At 45.6% G+C, this 14,860-nt stretch overlaps 1 pseudogene; it reads right to left on the reverse strand.

Annotated features, from left to right (window-relative positions):
• The window catches only part of LOC142312946 (uncharacterized), a 198,170-nt pseudogene extending 183,594 nt beyond the window's left edge, over window positions 1-14,576 (reverse strand).
• Between the last annotated feature and the right edge of the window lie 284 nt (window positions 14,577-14,860).

A 14,860-nucleotide genomic window follows, 5' to 3' on the forward strand; every position in this document is an offset into this window, starting at 1 on the left:
CTAACCATACCCGAGGTTTACCTTAGTTACCAGTGTCCGCAGCCTCCAGACGCCGGCTCCGTGCAAGCGCAGCGTCGCTTGCCCGTCGCTGCTGGCTGGGGGCTGGTCACTGGTGAGATCTGCCTGTTTGACAGCTCACCAGCGACCATGTAGCGATGCAGCAGCGATCCTGACCAGGTCAGATCACTGGTCGGATCGCTGCTACATCGCTAAAGTGTGAAGGTACCCTTAGACAAGGAACACAAAGTACAGTAGAGGGTTGTCATGGAGACAGAGCTAAGGTGGGAGGAGTAAGCAGAGGGTTACAGAATGTGTGGAGAAAGAGTCTAGTGAGTTGAGCAGCAGGAATTGAGCTAGGCAGGGCCCATGCTAGAGTCTGCCTGAGCTGGAGGGAACAACTTCACAGGGTGTCAAGACCTCACCAGGCTGACGGGCGGCAGATCGACTTTGACCGGCTGGACACTGGGGCTTGGAGATTTCAGTTGGACCTCGTACTGGTGCCAGGAGGGGCTGCGCGTCCGGGACGTGGGAAGGAGTGAGACACGGCAGCTGCAAAAGGAACAGATACCAGGGGGAAGATAAAGCATATGGGACTTAGCTGCTAGAGAAAGCTTCCTAGGGCAAGTCAGCAGAGTTTTCCCCCTGAGGACGAAGGACACATCATGGGGGTCCTACGGACTAGAAGAACGGATACTGAACATGCAAGAATAAAGAAGTTCCAGTTATTTTGATTAAGACTGTCGTGTGGTTATTGCTGTCTCCTCCTCGTTTATGATGAGGAGTCCTGCAAAGACACATGGGGTCACTCTCAAAGGTAATGATACATCTGCACTCATCCTTATATACAGAAGTCAGAGGAAGCAACGCCGGCCATCACACAGCTTCCCTCTTCACAAATACTGAGGTAAAAAAAGTCAAACACTCAACATGTGCACGTGGCCTTATATTCCAAAAAATGTAGTAAGTTCTAAAGTAATTTCACCTTCTCATTTAATTATACAACTGTGTTGCATTTTTTTGTACAATTTGTCAGTAACGTATGTAGTTTCTCTCCATCTGAGTTATTTTGGATATTTGGTATACAAAATATGATTTTCCAGTAATTTATTTTTCACATAATAGGTATTATAATCCCTGTATGGGATTTTTGATGTCTAAGAAAGTGGCATTTTTGATTAAAACATTTCCCACATTCTGAACAGGAAAAAGGCTTCTCCCCGGTGTGAGTCTTCTGGTGTCTAACAACATGAGATTTATCTAAAAAACATTTCCCACATTCAGAACATGAAAAAGGCTTTTCCCCTGTGTGTGTTCTGTGGTGTACAACAAGATATGCTTTATTTACAAAATATTTCCCACATACTGAACATGAAAAAGGTTTCTCCCCTGTATGAATTCTTTGGTGTCTAACAAGATATGCTTTATCTACAAAACATTTCCCACACTCTGAACATGAATATGGCTTCTCCCCTGTATGAGTTCTCTGATGTTTAAGAAGATATGATTTATTTACAAAACATTTCCCACACTCTGAACATGAATATGGTTTCTCTCCTGTATGAATTCTCTGGTGTTTAACAAAATATGATTGATCTAAAAAACATTTCCCACACACTGAACATGAATATGGCTTCTCCCCTGTATGAATTCTCTGGTGTAAAACAAGAAATGATTTAAGTGTAAAACATTTCCCACATTCTGAACATGAATATGGCTTTACCCCAGTGTGAGTTCTCTGATGTGTAACAAGCAGTGATTTCTGTACAAAACATTTTCCACATTCTGAACATAAAAAAGGCTTCTCCCCTGTATGAGTTTTCTCATGTTTAACAAGGTGTGATTTCTGTACAAAACATTTTCCACATTCTGAACATGAATATGGCATTTCTCCCGTATGAGTTCTCTGGTGCTTAACAAAATATGATTTATCTAAAAAACATTTCCCACACTCTGAACATGAATATGGCTTCTCCCCTGTATGAATTCTTTGGTGTTTAACAAAATATGATTTATCTAAAAAACATTTCCCACATTCTGAACATGAATATGGCATCTCCCCTGTGTGGGTTCTCTGATGTGTAACAAGATGTGATTTCTGTACAAAACATTTCCCACATTCAGAACATGGATGTGGCTTCTCTCCAGTATGAATCCTCTCATGCCTAACAAGATTTGTTTTCCGGTTAAAACATCTCCCACATTTGGAACAAGAAAATCTCTTCTCCTCTGTGTTCATTTTTTGATGCTTAACAAAAGTTTCAAGGGAAAAATTATTTCCATATTCGGAATGTAAAACTGGCTTCTTTGCTTTTAGATCAGTTAGTTTTTTAATGACACTTTTGTGAGTTTTATCTTTCTTAGTAGCTTGTAATGAGTCAGAAGACAGGACCTGTTTCAAAGGCTCAAATGATTGACATTTACTGTGATGGGATGATGGGATATCTGGCGTAATGGCAATCACGTCAATTGTATCCTGTGTGAGCTGAACGTCATCTGATTTAAAAATTGAAGATGTCAGTTGTCCATCTGATCTCCGGTAACAGTCGTCTGTCAAGAATAAAATCAAATTATTATTTTTTAATAAAATCTCGCTGAAATTTATATTCTTTAACATTTGTATTCAAAGTCTCCATATAATTAACAAGTTATGTAGCAAAATTGAATTATTCAAGATAGTGACAGTTCACAGTTTAATAGAAGACCTCATAGCATGAACTATTAGAGCGTGGTGTTCAACTGTTTCTTCATCCTGTCTCCCAAAGAAGAACAAGTCACAAAAAAATATTATGTAAACAACAATTATACCAATAAAAACTGTTGTTAGGAAATGTGTTAATTTTTGTGTAGCACCAGAAGGGTTAACACAAAGTTAAATAAAAAAAAATTACGTTTTTTTTCCATTATAAAAATGATTTAGCTGTAAATTTTTCATATTCACAAGGAGTATTAAGAGAAACTGAGCCTAAAATGTATTAAAAAATATCTCCTGAACTTGGCAATACTCAATAGGTGGTCAAAAATTGCTGTTTGGGCTGATGGAACAAGCTTGGAAAGGAAAAAGAACTATTTGATTATTGGCGTATAAATTTGGGTGGAGCAAATTGTGGACGACAAATATTACATTTGAAGAGTCCTTCACATGCCAAACCAGGAGAAACCCCCTCAAGTGACCCAACATTATATGACTCAGGCTGTTTGCATGAGGAGCTGTTCGTTCTCATTGTCCCCAACGGCAAGGAAGAGCTCCGCTGCCCATCCGGTACCATCTTGGATCTAGTGCTCCAAGAGTGTTGGGGTTTTAACAGTCAGAAATCGGTACAGAGTTGCCACGATGTACATCTCACTCCACCATCAGCAAACCACACCTCCTTTTTTAAATTGCCTTTTATTCAGAGTTTTCAGATGCACAATGAACAAGAATCAGCAGTTCAGTTATTGTTTTTATATATATTTTTTGTAGTTTACATTGCGGTAGACGAGATAAAACAACTTATTCTTCAGGTCAGTACAATTTTAGCGATACCAAATTTATATAGTTTCTTTTTACATGTCGCTACTTTTAAATACAAACAATATTTACAAAAATGTATTTTAACCGAACGAACCATATGAGGACTTGTTTTTTGCAGTTTGAAATGACGTTTTCATTGATACTATTTTTTTTACATATGATTTTTTGATTGCTTTTTAAAAAAATGTGTGAGCCAGTATGATGAAAAGTGACATTTTTGTCTTGACTTTATTGCTTTTTTGCACTGTGTTCATCTTATGGCATACACAACATGACAGTTTGATAATTCAGGTTGTTCCAGATGCGGTGATACCAATTATGTGTAAGTATTTTTAGATTTCTGTTTTCACAGTAAAGCTGTATTTTTGTTGCGAAGCGGCTTTTCATGAATTTTGTGTGGTTTTTTTAGTGTTTTCTTTTTTTTTTTTACTTTTTTGTATATTTCATTTAAGATTTTTTACTTACTCCAACTGTGGCATATTAATATTTTTCATGTTTTCTGGTGTCATACACTGCAGTACTCGTTCACTGCACTGCATGAGACCTGTCAGTTTTCAATTACTCAATGTAACTCTCACTGCCGGAGATAGTACTGCGGTGAGCAAAAGTGGACCACAGAGAGACCCCTGGCCTACCTTTTCATGGGGGTAAAGACCAGAACTGTGGCAGCTGACCCCCAGAGCAGAGGCAGACACAGGAGCAGACAGGATAGAGTCTCAAGTGTCAAGAGGGCAGTACGACCAGGCACAGTCACTAGCAAGGCAGATGGCATGGCCAGGACGGCCAGGCAGAGTCTCTAGCTCCAACAGAGCAGGACGGACATGCAGAGTCACTAGCAAGGTAAATGGCATGGCCAGGACGGACACAGGCAATAGTACCAATAAGGCAGGAGAGGACTAGAACCAGGTGCCAAAAGGCAGGATGGGCTGGGACTATATACAGCCAGGGACAGGACTGGAATTAGGTGCCAACAGGCAGGACGGACTGGGACTATGTACAGGCAGGAATGAGACTGGAACCAGGTGCCAAAAGGCAGGATGAGCTGGGACCAAGTACAGACAGGTACGGGACTGGAACCAGGTGCCAACAGGCAGGAAGGATTGTGACCAGGTACAGGAAGGGATATGATTGGAACAAGGTGCCAACAGGCAGGACAGGCTGGGACCAGGCACATGCAGGAACAGGACAGACAGGGTAAACAGGACAGAATGGGCGGGTGACCTAAGAACTAACTAGAGAGAGTAAGAATGACTAAGAGAACTGAGGGTGTTGAACACGCACCTCCCCTAGTGGGAGCATGCCTTAAATACCCAGTGCCTCTCAGCGATAGGCTGAGGCACTTCCTAGGCATGGCACACTGGTCCTTGAAGAGAAGGGCAACAGTGCCCGCGCACACTCTAGGAGCACTCCCGGAGGCCCTGTCCAGTGCGTACAGGCTCCGGGACGTGGGAGGAGGAGACACCAACATGGAGGATCGCAGAAACGCCGGGCAGTGTAGAAGGAGCCGGCTGCGGCAGTGAATGATAACGCATGCCTGCACGAGAGGAGAGGAAGGAGTGCAGGGACTCAGCATTACACTCAGCCTATTAGACCCTGTTTATAGCAGGATCCATAGGGCCACTATACTCTAAGGTCCCACGATGACAATCCAGTTAGATGCCGGTGTCACGATGAACAGCGACACTTAAGGGGTTAACAAGGACAAAATCGGTTCCAAAACTGGTCATATACAGTTGACAACCGCAGCAATGTCGCCTGTTGGGCGTGCACTACATACTTAGTTCTCTGTGCTATGATAAATCAGTCCCGAGGATTAATGCCTCTTAACAAACGTCATGAAAAGTCGTATCGTCAGTGTTAAGGAGTTATAAAAAGAAAGTGAAAAGTCATAATAAAGGGAGGCTCTGCTATTATAGGTCAGAAATTCACACTTAGCACTCACTGCACATTTTATATTGTCTATTATAAATGCAAAGTTTGGCTACAAAGACTGGATCTGGTCTTGTATGGACCCTATGAGCACATTCATGAGCAAGGAAGGGAGAGAAGGTAGATTCATCCTTCATGATGCCAAGATTCTAGGATAGAAACAGCATCATTACCCTCCACCTTCTTTTAGACGCCCCTTAAAAATAGTTTTCTTCAAGTCATTTATAATCTGTCAGCACATTTTACGTACTCTGTCATTTGGCTTTATAGCTCACAGATCTGGGCAGGTAAGGGTCAGCATCTTCTAATTCTAAACTGTAAATGCTAAAGAAGAAGGGCTAAAAATGCTCAAAGTAATACGAACACTTCCAGGTGAAAGAGAATGTTGTGGTCTATGGCCAGACTACACCACCGATAAAACAGCCACAGCCGGTGACTGAGAGGAATCTGTGACTTCTTTGCATTTACTGGTCACTACTCACCTGGGTAATCATATGAAGGAATCTCCTCTTTACACCACTCATCTCCCCTCACATATGTCTCTGTAGTATTAATATGGATCAGATCTTCACCCTGAAACAAATATTGTAAAAGTCACAGATGGAGAAGTCACATCTATGATCAGCTCTAATCCTGCCATCTCAACCGTTCTCATTACACAAGTATAAAACATATAATACTGGTGGAGAAAACAAGACTGAGCACGAGACCTTCACAGCCGTCTACACATCATAGGGAGATTTCATGTCACCTTCACTCCATCTACCTGATGATCCTGAGGAACATTGGGATCTTCTTGTTTACAGTCCTGTGGAAGAAGAGGATGGGGACATCTCTCTGGAGTTGTCCTCTTACTGGATAGAACTGGAGGAGACACATACAGGGATTCATTTTTTACATACAGATAATTATAGGCCATGTGTATTTAGTTCTGTCTATTAGGCCCCATTCAGACCTCTATGTCTCCCATGCTTGTGGTGTCTATTTTCACATGTACTGGAGACACCTTCAATCGCATATTAATTAAAGTCAATAGAGACATTCACACCTCCGTGCTTTAACCCAGCCTCTGTGTCCCTGTGAAACACCTGTGTCCTGGTGCTCTACGCGGAGACATGTAACTGAAATAAACAGGTTTTTATGTAACAAATATAGCTACAAAAGCTACAAAAATGTTAAATGCTGGATACATACATATTTAGATGGGATAGATAGATAGTTATATCGATAGATAAATACCTGTACAAGCTATCAGAATGACTTATTTTAGAACAAAAATTACATGGGCTTGCCCCCAATATTCATAACCAGCACAGGTACAACAGCAGCTGCAACCCTCAGCTGTCAGCTGTACCTTGGCTGGTTATGAAAAATAGAGGGGATCCCATGCTAATTTTTTTTAATTATTTGAAGAAATAATCTTAAAAAACGGCGTAGGGTCTCCCCTCATTTTTCAAAACCAACCAAGGGACAGCAGATAACTGGGGGTTGATATTTTCAGGGTGGGAAGGGCCATTGTGATTTAGCCCTTCCCAGCCTAAAAATAGCAGCCCGCCGTCGCCCCAGAAGTGGCGCGTCTATTAGAAGCGCCAAATCTGGTGCTGTACTCGGCTCGTCCCGTTGCCCTGGTGCGGTGGCAAATGGGGAAATATATGGGGTTGATACCATCTGTTAATTGCCAGTTGGCTTCAAGCCGTGGTATTAGTCACCGCTCGTCACTGCTCACTGCGGCTCACACACTACTGTGTGACCCACTGTAGTGATTTGGGCTGACCTCATGACGTCATTTCAGTTCACTGCAGTGATTCTCACACAGAACAGTATGTGAGGCTGCAGTAACTGCTCTCCCTACCAATGAGGCATGATCTGTTCTTCATTGGCTGGGAAAGGGAGTATGGAAACGTCAAGGGACCTCCCCTTTTAGCTTACGTCGGACCTTGGATTAGGGTTTTTGCATTGTAATAATTTGATGAATGAGGGTATCTTTTGTCTTTATTACTTTAATCATTTTCTCTTTTTATGTCTTTCATATTTGTTTTTGGGGAATGTCGTGGAGCATTGCTACGGATTACAGTGGACATGTTTTTTTTAAAATGATTAATAATACGTTGGGGAACGAGGGTTTTAGTCGGAGCGAGGGGGATTTGTTCAAATAAAATATATTTCTTATATTTCTACTGGATTAGTAATGGGGGGGGGGTGTCTCGTAGATGCCCACCCATTACTAATAAAGGGCTCGATGCAGCAGGCAATTTACAGCTGGCATCAACCCCATATACAGTGGGTAAGGAAAGTATTCAGACCCCTTTACATTTTTCACTCTTTCATTGCAGCTATTTGGTAAGTTCAAAAAAGTTCATTTTTTTCTCATTAATGTACACTTTGCACCCCATCTTGACAGAAAAGAACAGAAATGTAGGGAATTTTGAAAATTTATTAAACATGAAAAACTGAAAAATCACATGGTCATGAGTATTCAGACCCTTTGCTTAGACACTCATATTGAAGGCACACACACCTATCTATATAAGACCTCACAGGTGACAGTGCATGTCAGACTAAATGAGAATCATAAGGTCAAAGGAACTACCCAAGGAGCTGAGAGACAGAATTGTGGCAAGGCACAGATCTGGTCAAGGTTACAAAAGAATTTCTGCAGTACTCAAGGTTCCTAAGAGCACAGTGGCCACCATAATCCTTAAATGAAAGATGTTTGGGACCACCGAAACTCTTCCTAGACCTGGCCGTCCAGCCAAACTGAACAATCATGGGAGAAGAGCCTTGGTGAGAGAGGTAAAGAAGAACCCCAAGATCACTGTGGCTGAGCTCCAGAGATGCAGTAGGTAGATGGGAGAAAGTTCCACAAAGTCAACTATCACTGCAGCCCTCCACCAGTCGGACCGCTGCAACGGAAGCCTCTCCTCAGTGCAAGACATATGAAAGCCCGCATAGAGTTTGCAAAAAAAAAAAAAAACCACATGAAGGACTCCCAGACTATGATAAATAAGATTCTCTGGTCTGATGAGACGAATATATAACATTTTGGTGATAATTCTAAAGAGTGCTTTACACGCTGCGACATCGCTAACGATATATCGTCGGGGTCACGTCATTAGTGACACACATCCGGCGCCGGTAGTGACATCGCAGCGCGTGACACCTAGGAGCGACGATCAACGATCCCAAAATCGTTCAAAAACGGTTATCGTTGACACGTCACTCCTTTCCTTAATATCGTTGCTGCCACAGGTACGATGTTGTTCGTCGTTCCTGCGGCACCACACATCGCTATGTGTGACACTGCAGGAACAACGAACATCTCCTTACCTGCGTCCACCGGCAATGAGGAAGGAAGGAGGTGGGTGGGATGTTACGTCCCGCTCATCTCCGCCCCTACGCTTCTATTGGCCAGCTACTTAGTGACGCTGCAGTGACGTCGCTATGACGCCGAACGCACCTCCCCCTTGAGGGAGGGATGGTTCAGCGATCACAGCGTCGTCGCTTACAAGGCATTTGCGTGTGACAACATTATCGCTACGGCAGCGAGCACCAAATGTCACACAAAAGATGGGGGCGGTGCTATCGCGCTCGACATCGCTAGCAATCGCTAGCGATGTCGCAACGTGTAAAGCACCCTTAAGTGTTATCTGTGGAGAAAACCAGGCACTGCTCATCAACTACCCAATACAATCCCAACAATGAAACATGGTGGTGGCAGCATCATGCTATGGAGGTGTTGTTTAGCTGCAGTTACAGGACAAGTGGATGCAATTGAAGGAAAGATGAATGCGGCCAAGTACAGAGATATCCTGGAAGAAAACTTCTTCCAGAGTACTCTGGACCTCAGACTTGGCTGAAGGTTCACCTTCCAACAAGACAATGATCCTAAGCACACAGCTAAAAAAACAACGGAGTGGCTTCAGAACAACTCTGTGACCATTCTTGAATGGCCCAGCCAGAGCCCTGACCTAAACTCAATTGAGCATCTCTGGAGAGACCATAAAATGGCTGTCCTCCAACGTTCCCCATTCAACATGACAGAAATGGAGAGGATCTGCAAGGAAGTATGACAGAGGATCCCCAAATCCACGTGTAAAAAACTTGTTCTATCATTCATAAGAAGACTCATGGCTGTACTAGCTCAAAAGGTGCTTCTACTCACTACTGAGCAAAGGGTCTGAATACTTATGACCATGTGATATTTCAGTTTTTCTTGCGTAATAAATTTGCACAAATTTCTACATTTCTGTTTTTTGTTGTCAAGATGGGGTGCAGAGTGTACATTAATGAGAAAAAAAAAATGAACTTTTTTGATTTTACAGAATGGCTGCAATGAAGAAAAGAGTGAAAAATTTAAAGGGGTCTGAATACTTTCTGTACCCATTGTGTTATCCCGTTTTCCACTGCACCAGGGCAACGGGAAGAGCCAAGTACAGCGCCAGATTTGGTAATAGATGCGCCACTTCTAGGGCAACCGTCGGATGCTATTTTTAGGCTAGGAAGAGCCAAATAACAATGGCCCTTCCCACTTTAAAAATATCAACCGCCAGTTGTCTACTGTCCCTTGGCTGGTTTTGAAAAAATGAGGTGTACCCTACGAAGTTTTTTTTTAATTATTTGTTCAAAAAAATTCAGCATGGAATGCCCTCTATTTTTCATAGAGCGCTAAGGGGCAGATGACATCTGAGGTTGCAGCCTGCAGCTGCTGTTGTACTTGTACTGGTTATGAAAATTAGGTAGAACCCTGTCGTCTTTTTTTTTTAAACTATTAATTCTGCTAAATAGCTGGACATGTTGTCTATCTATAATCATTATCTCTATTTATCTAGTATTTATGTAAGGGGTGGGCAGACCCCTTACAAGGAGGTGCAGTTTTCCCCCTGAAGATACCCCACGCTGGGGTAGATAGTAATGTTAATGTTGATGTTATTAATAAAAATGTCTTTACTGTATAGTGGGTGTTCCCCTAGAGCCCGGGTGGGACGGCTGTCCCCATAGAAACTGTGCAGGAGGGAGGAGGAGCCGGCAGCTTAGGGGGAAGGGAGAGAAGTGTGTGTGGAAGGCAGTTGAGTCCGGGACGGGAGAGAAGAAGCAGAAGGGGCAGAGTGTGGGAGCTGGGTGGACAGAAAAGCGAAGGAAAGGAAAGAGAACGTGTCCTCAAAGGTGAAGCAGGAATTGTGTGGGTCAAGACTGTGATAGCCGGAGTGGGAGCCTAGGTGAAGTGGAGTAGCCGGGCACATCCCCACTAGAGGAGACGTCCAGAAAAGGTTTTCCCCCAGCAGAAGTTGTGAAACCATCTGATTATTGCCTCTGTTATGAAGATGCATACAATAAACATGCCTTCTGGTTCAACCGATCTACGTCTACAAAGTCTTTGTACATCTGACGGCGTTATCTGCACCACTACACTCTGCCCCACCAAGCAATCTCCTGTCCCAAAAGTGACGGCGGAGCCGGGGGTAAGCCTGATAGAAAAAGGGGCCACGACTACAACCCCCGAGGCACCCCTGGCACCCCGTTACATGTGGCGTAGTCGGCAGGATCCGGATTATCTGCAGGGGGTCCCGATCCAAGAAGATGGAGACCAAGTGGTGCCTAAGGCGTTGGACCAGGCACAAGACGGCGGTAAGATGGCCGCCGTCTTCACGAGTACAGTGAGCGCGCGAAGAATTGGCGCCAAACGAAAAACCCTGAGTTGGCCGGCGAAGAAAAAGAAGTACAGAGTACGCCGTCCAAAGAGGGGAGGTGCTGGCCCTAAGATGTTGCTGAAAACATGTGAAGAGGGCGGCAGTACAGGAAAAAAGAAGAGTCGCCTGTGCTGGGTCGATTTGATGTGCGAGACTGGGGGTGGAGTGTATACAAGAGCGGGAAAAGAAGGCCCGCCTCCACCTTCCCCAGCATCTCCACCGTCCCTGGCGCCATTACAGGAAGAGCTGCAAGAGACGCCAACTCATAGGCTGACTCCGAGCGAGATGGAGACCCCGAGAAAACAGCATGCTGCAGTGGGCGCGCTGGTAGCAACCAGCCTGGGGAGAGGACGTCTGAAGCAGACTGCGGCCGCGGAAGGACTTACCCTTAACCTACCGGCTGTGCCAGGAGGACCGGAGCGGCCCACAAAAGTAACGTGGGTCACTTCCTGGGATGCCGCGACCGGTGAGACCTCGACTGAAGTCCGGGCCACCTACAAGGCGCAGCTACGGCCGGGAAGCGAAGTCCTGGGAGCACCACTCCAGTGTCCGGAGGTGTTCACGCCAGTCGAGGTGGGACCTCCAACCCACATAGGAGTTCCGGCCCCGGAAGAGCAACATGCCCGGGAGCTAGAAGAAGATGAGTGGGGATTCTTTTGGGAGCCGGTAAAGCCGACGCCCCTGACTCAGCGAAAGTCCCCACCGCCTGAACCCGATCCGGTGCAGGAAAGGTTACTGGCCGAGACCGTGGCCCGTGAGATGATGGCCGGTCCCCTCAGCGACGAGTTTGATCGGCAGTGCACCGTTGGCACCGTGGTCAAATTCAATCAGGCGGAGGGCTATGGATTCATTGAGGACGAAGAGACCGGTGACCATTTTTTCTACAACCGGGTTAACCTGGACACTGAGGGCTTACCACAACGCCTTCATACGCTGTACCCGGGAGAAAAGGTGAAGTTCCGGAGAGAAGTGGGATGCCGGGTCCTATTTGCCGTAGGAGTGACCCGGATGCCCACTGTCCAAGAGGCCACACAGTGGCAACAAGAGATTGAATGGGAAGAGTGCCAATACCGGAGACGTACCCAACAGAGACCGGTGCTGGCTGAGATTTCCCGGCCGAGAAACACGCTGGCGGTGTCGCCAGAAGTCACGACAGGACTGAGTGCTGACCCAGAAAAGGGGACACCGGCGGTGTTAGCGATCCACCAGAGTATGGTCACACACCCGGTGATCGTCGTGGGTAGTCCCTAGCCGTCCCGTTCAGCGACCCCGTCACCCCCGACGGGGGTTGAAGAGGCAAAACCGGAGACAGAGGCGCTGGAACCGCCAGTCAATTACGAACCGTTCCGGAGGCTGCGCCGCTTGCCAGGTCAGTCCCTCTCTGATTATGTGAGGGCTCAGCGGGCCGAATGGCAGCGCGCTTACCATCCCGTGTGACCCGTAATGACCGGAGGTAATGGACCTGTTCGTGTTGAGTACCGGCATTGTTAAAAGAGCCGGAAAAGTTCCACAGTTTGCAACCATGTTTAAGTTACCGAGCCCGGAAGGAGCCTGATGCTGGACTGAGCCAGGGGCTCCCTCTGTGTTGTTAACGGAGACTTTACTGTTTGTACTCCTACCTACAAAGACCGGGAGTGCTGTGAAAGCCTCCGGGCAGAAGACCAGCCAAGACCGGGAGTGCTGTAACGGCCTCCGGGCATTGTCTACAAAGACCGGGAGCTCCCAGGAGGGACTCCGGGCGCAGAACTTGTGCGCTCAGTGGTTGACTTTGTTTATGAAGGTTTTAAAGTTTTATCCAAAGTTTGCCTTGCTGCTAAATTGTGTTTTACAGGTTCGAGCCTTGCCGGGAGGCTTAGGCAGAAAGAGGGGAGGAATGTAAGGGGTGGGCAGACCCCTTACAAGGAGGTGCAGTTTTCCCCCTGAAGATACCCCACGCTGGGGTAGATAGTAATGTTAATGTTGATGTTATTAATAAAAATGTCTTTACTGTGTAGTGGGTGTTCCCCTAGAGCCCAGGTGGGACGGCTATCCCCATAGAAACTGTGCAGGAGGAAGGAGGAGCCGGCAGCTTAGGGGGAAGGGAGAGAAGTGTGTGTGGAAGGCAGTTGAGTCCGGGACGGGAGAGAAGAAGCAGAAGTGGCAGAGTGTGGGAGCTGGGTGGACAGAAAAGCGAAGGAAAGGAAAGAGAACGTGTCCTCAAAGGTGAAGCAGGAATTGTGTGGGTCAAGACTGTGATAGCCGGAGTGGGACCTAGGTGAAGTGGAGTAGCCGGGCACATCCCCACTAGAGGAGACGTCCAGAAAAGGTTTTCCCCCAGCAGAAGTTGTGAAACTATCTGATTATTGCCTCTGTTATGAAGATGCGTACAATAAACATGCCTTCTGGTTCTACGTCTACAAAGTCTTTGTACATCTGACGGCGTTATCTGCACCACCACACTCTGCCCCACCAAGCAATCTCCTGTCCCAAAAGTGCCGGCAGAGTCGGGGGTAAGCCTGATAGAAAAAGGGGCCACGACTACAACCCCCGAGGCACCCCTGGCACCCCGTTACAATTTATCTATCACTTTTCTTGCTTTGCACATCTTTCACACATAAAAAAAACTATTTCAGTATCATGCATTTTTTTCCACTACCGGTCACACAAACGTCACAGAGATGTCACATGGACGTGTCACACGGATGGCAGACACAGGTCATACACGGACGGCCATATGGATGTCCAAAACGGACCATGCAAAACTTGCTTTTTTTTTTTTATACATGGACATGTAAAGGGGGCCTTACCTGGTGATGTGAGGGGCTGGGGAACCTCCTTCTTGACGTCCTTGTACAGATCTTCGAGTCCTTGTAAATACTCCCACTCCTCCATGGAGAAATATACAGCAACATCATGACATCTTATAGAAACCTAACACATAAATGATACTGTCACCCCTGTTCCCTTCATAGTGTTACTGGATAATGTCCCACCATTCCCAGCAGTGTCACCTCTCCAGTGAGCAGCTCAATAATTTTGTAGGCGAGGTCTAGGATCTTCTGGTCATTGATGTCCTCATGTATCGGGGGGTGAGGTGAAGGCCCCGTGATTGGGCTCAGGGATCTTCCCCATCCCTCAGACACAGGGGCAGGACAGCGCTCACTAGAGGTCTTCTTCACTACTGTGTAATCCTGGTTATGGAGAGACACAGTAATAAATCTCACTCCAGACATTTCCAGAGTCCTCACCTCTCCAGTTCTGTCCATCTGTTATTTCCATAGATAAGAATGATGTAATGTGACGTCATCAGAATCTCTCACCTCTCCAGTAAGACGGAAGAGGATCTCTAGGGTGAGGTGTAATATCCTCTCCACCATCTTGTCCTTTTCACTATCCATCCTTGATGGGTCAGTCAGGAAAATTCTCTGATATAGAAGATCTCCTCTGAGAAAATCCAATATTGAAGAGACCTGAATGGGAAAACCATGAGCCGATGTAAAATCATAAAGAATCCCATGTAAATATATAGAAAGAGGAAATATATATGTATTCTCTTTGTCTCGCATGGACTGGATGGAACATAAGTTGAATTGCTGATAGTGATAGACGGACCTGAACTGTAAAAGTCCGGATCCGTGGGGTTTCAAACATACCTAAGGGCTGGACATGACCACCCACTGTGAGTTTCAGGCAGAGAATGTCTGAGCCGCGCGATAAGCTGTGATGTCACTCAAGCTATTTGCGGTCCCAGCTG

Source organism: Anomaloglossus baeobatrachus, chromosome 5, assembly GCF_048569485.1.
Source record: "Anomaloglossus baeobatrachus isolate aAnoBae1 chromosome 5, aAnoBae1.hap1, whole genome shotgun sequence".
NCBI lineage: Eukaryota > Metazoa > Chordata > Amphibia > Anura > Aromobatidae > Anomaloglossus > Anomaloglossus baeobatrachus.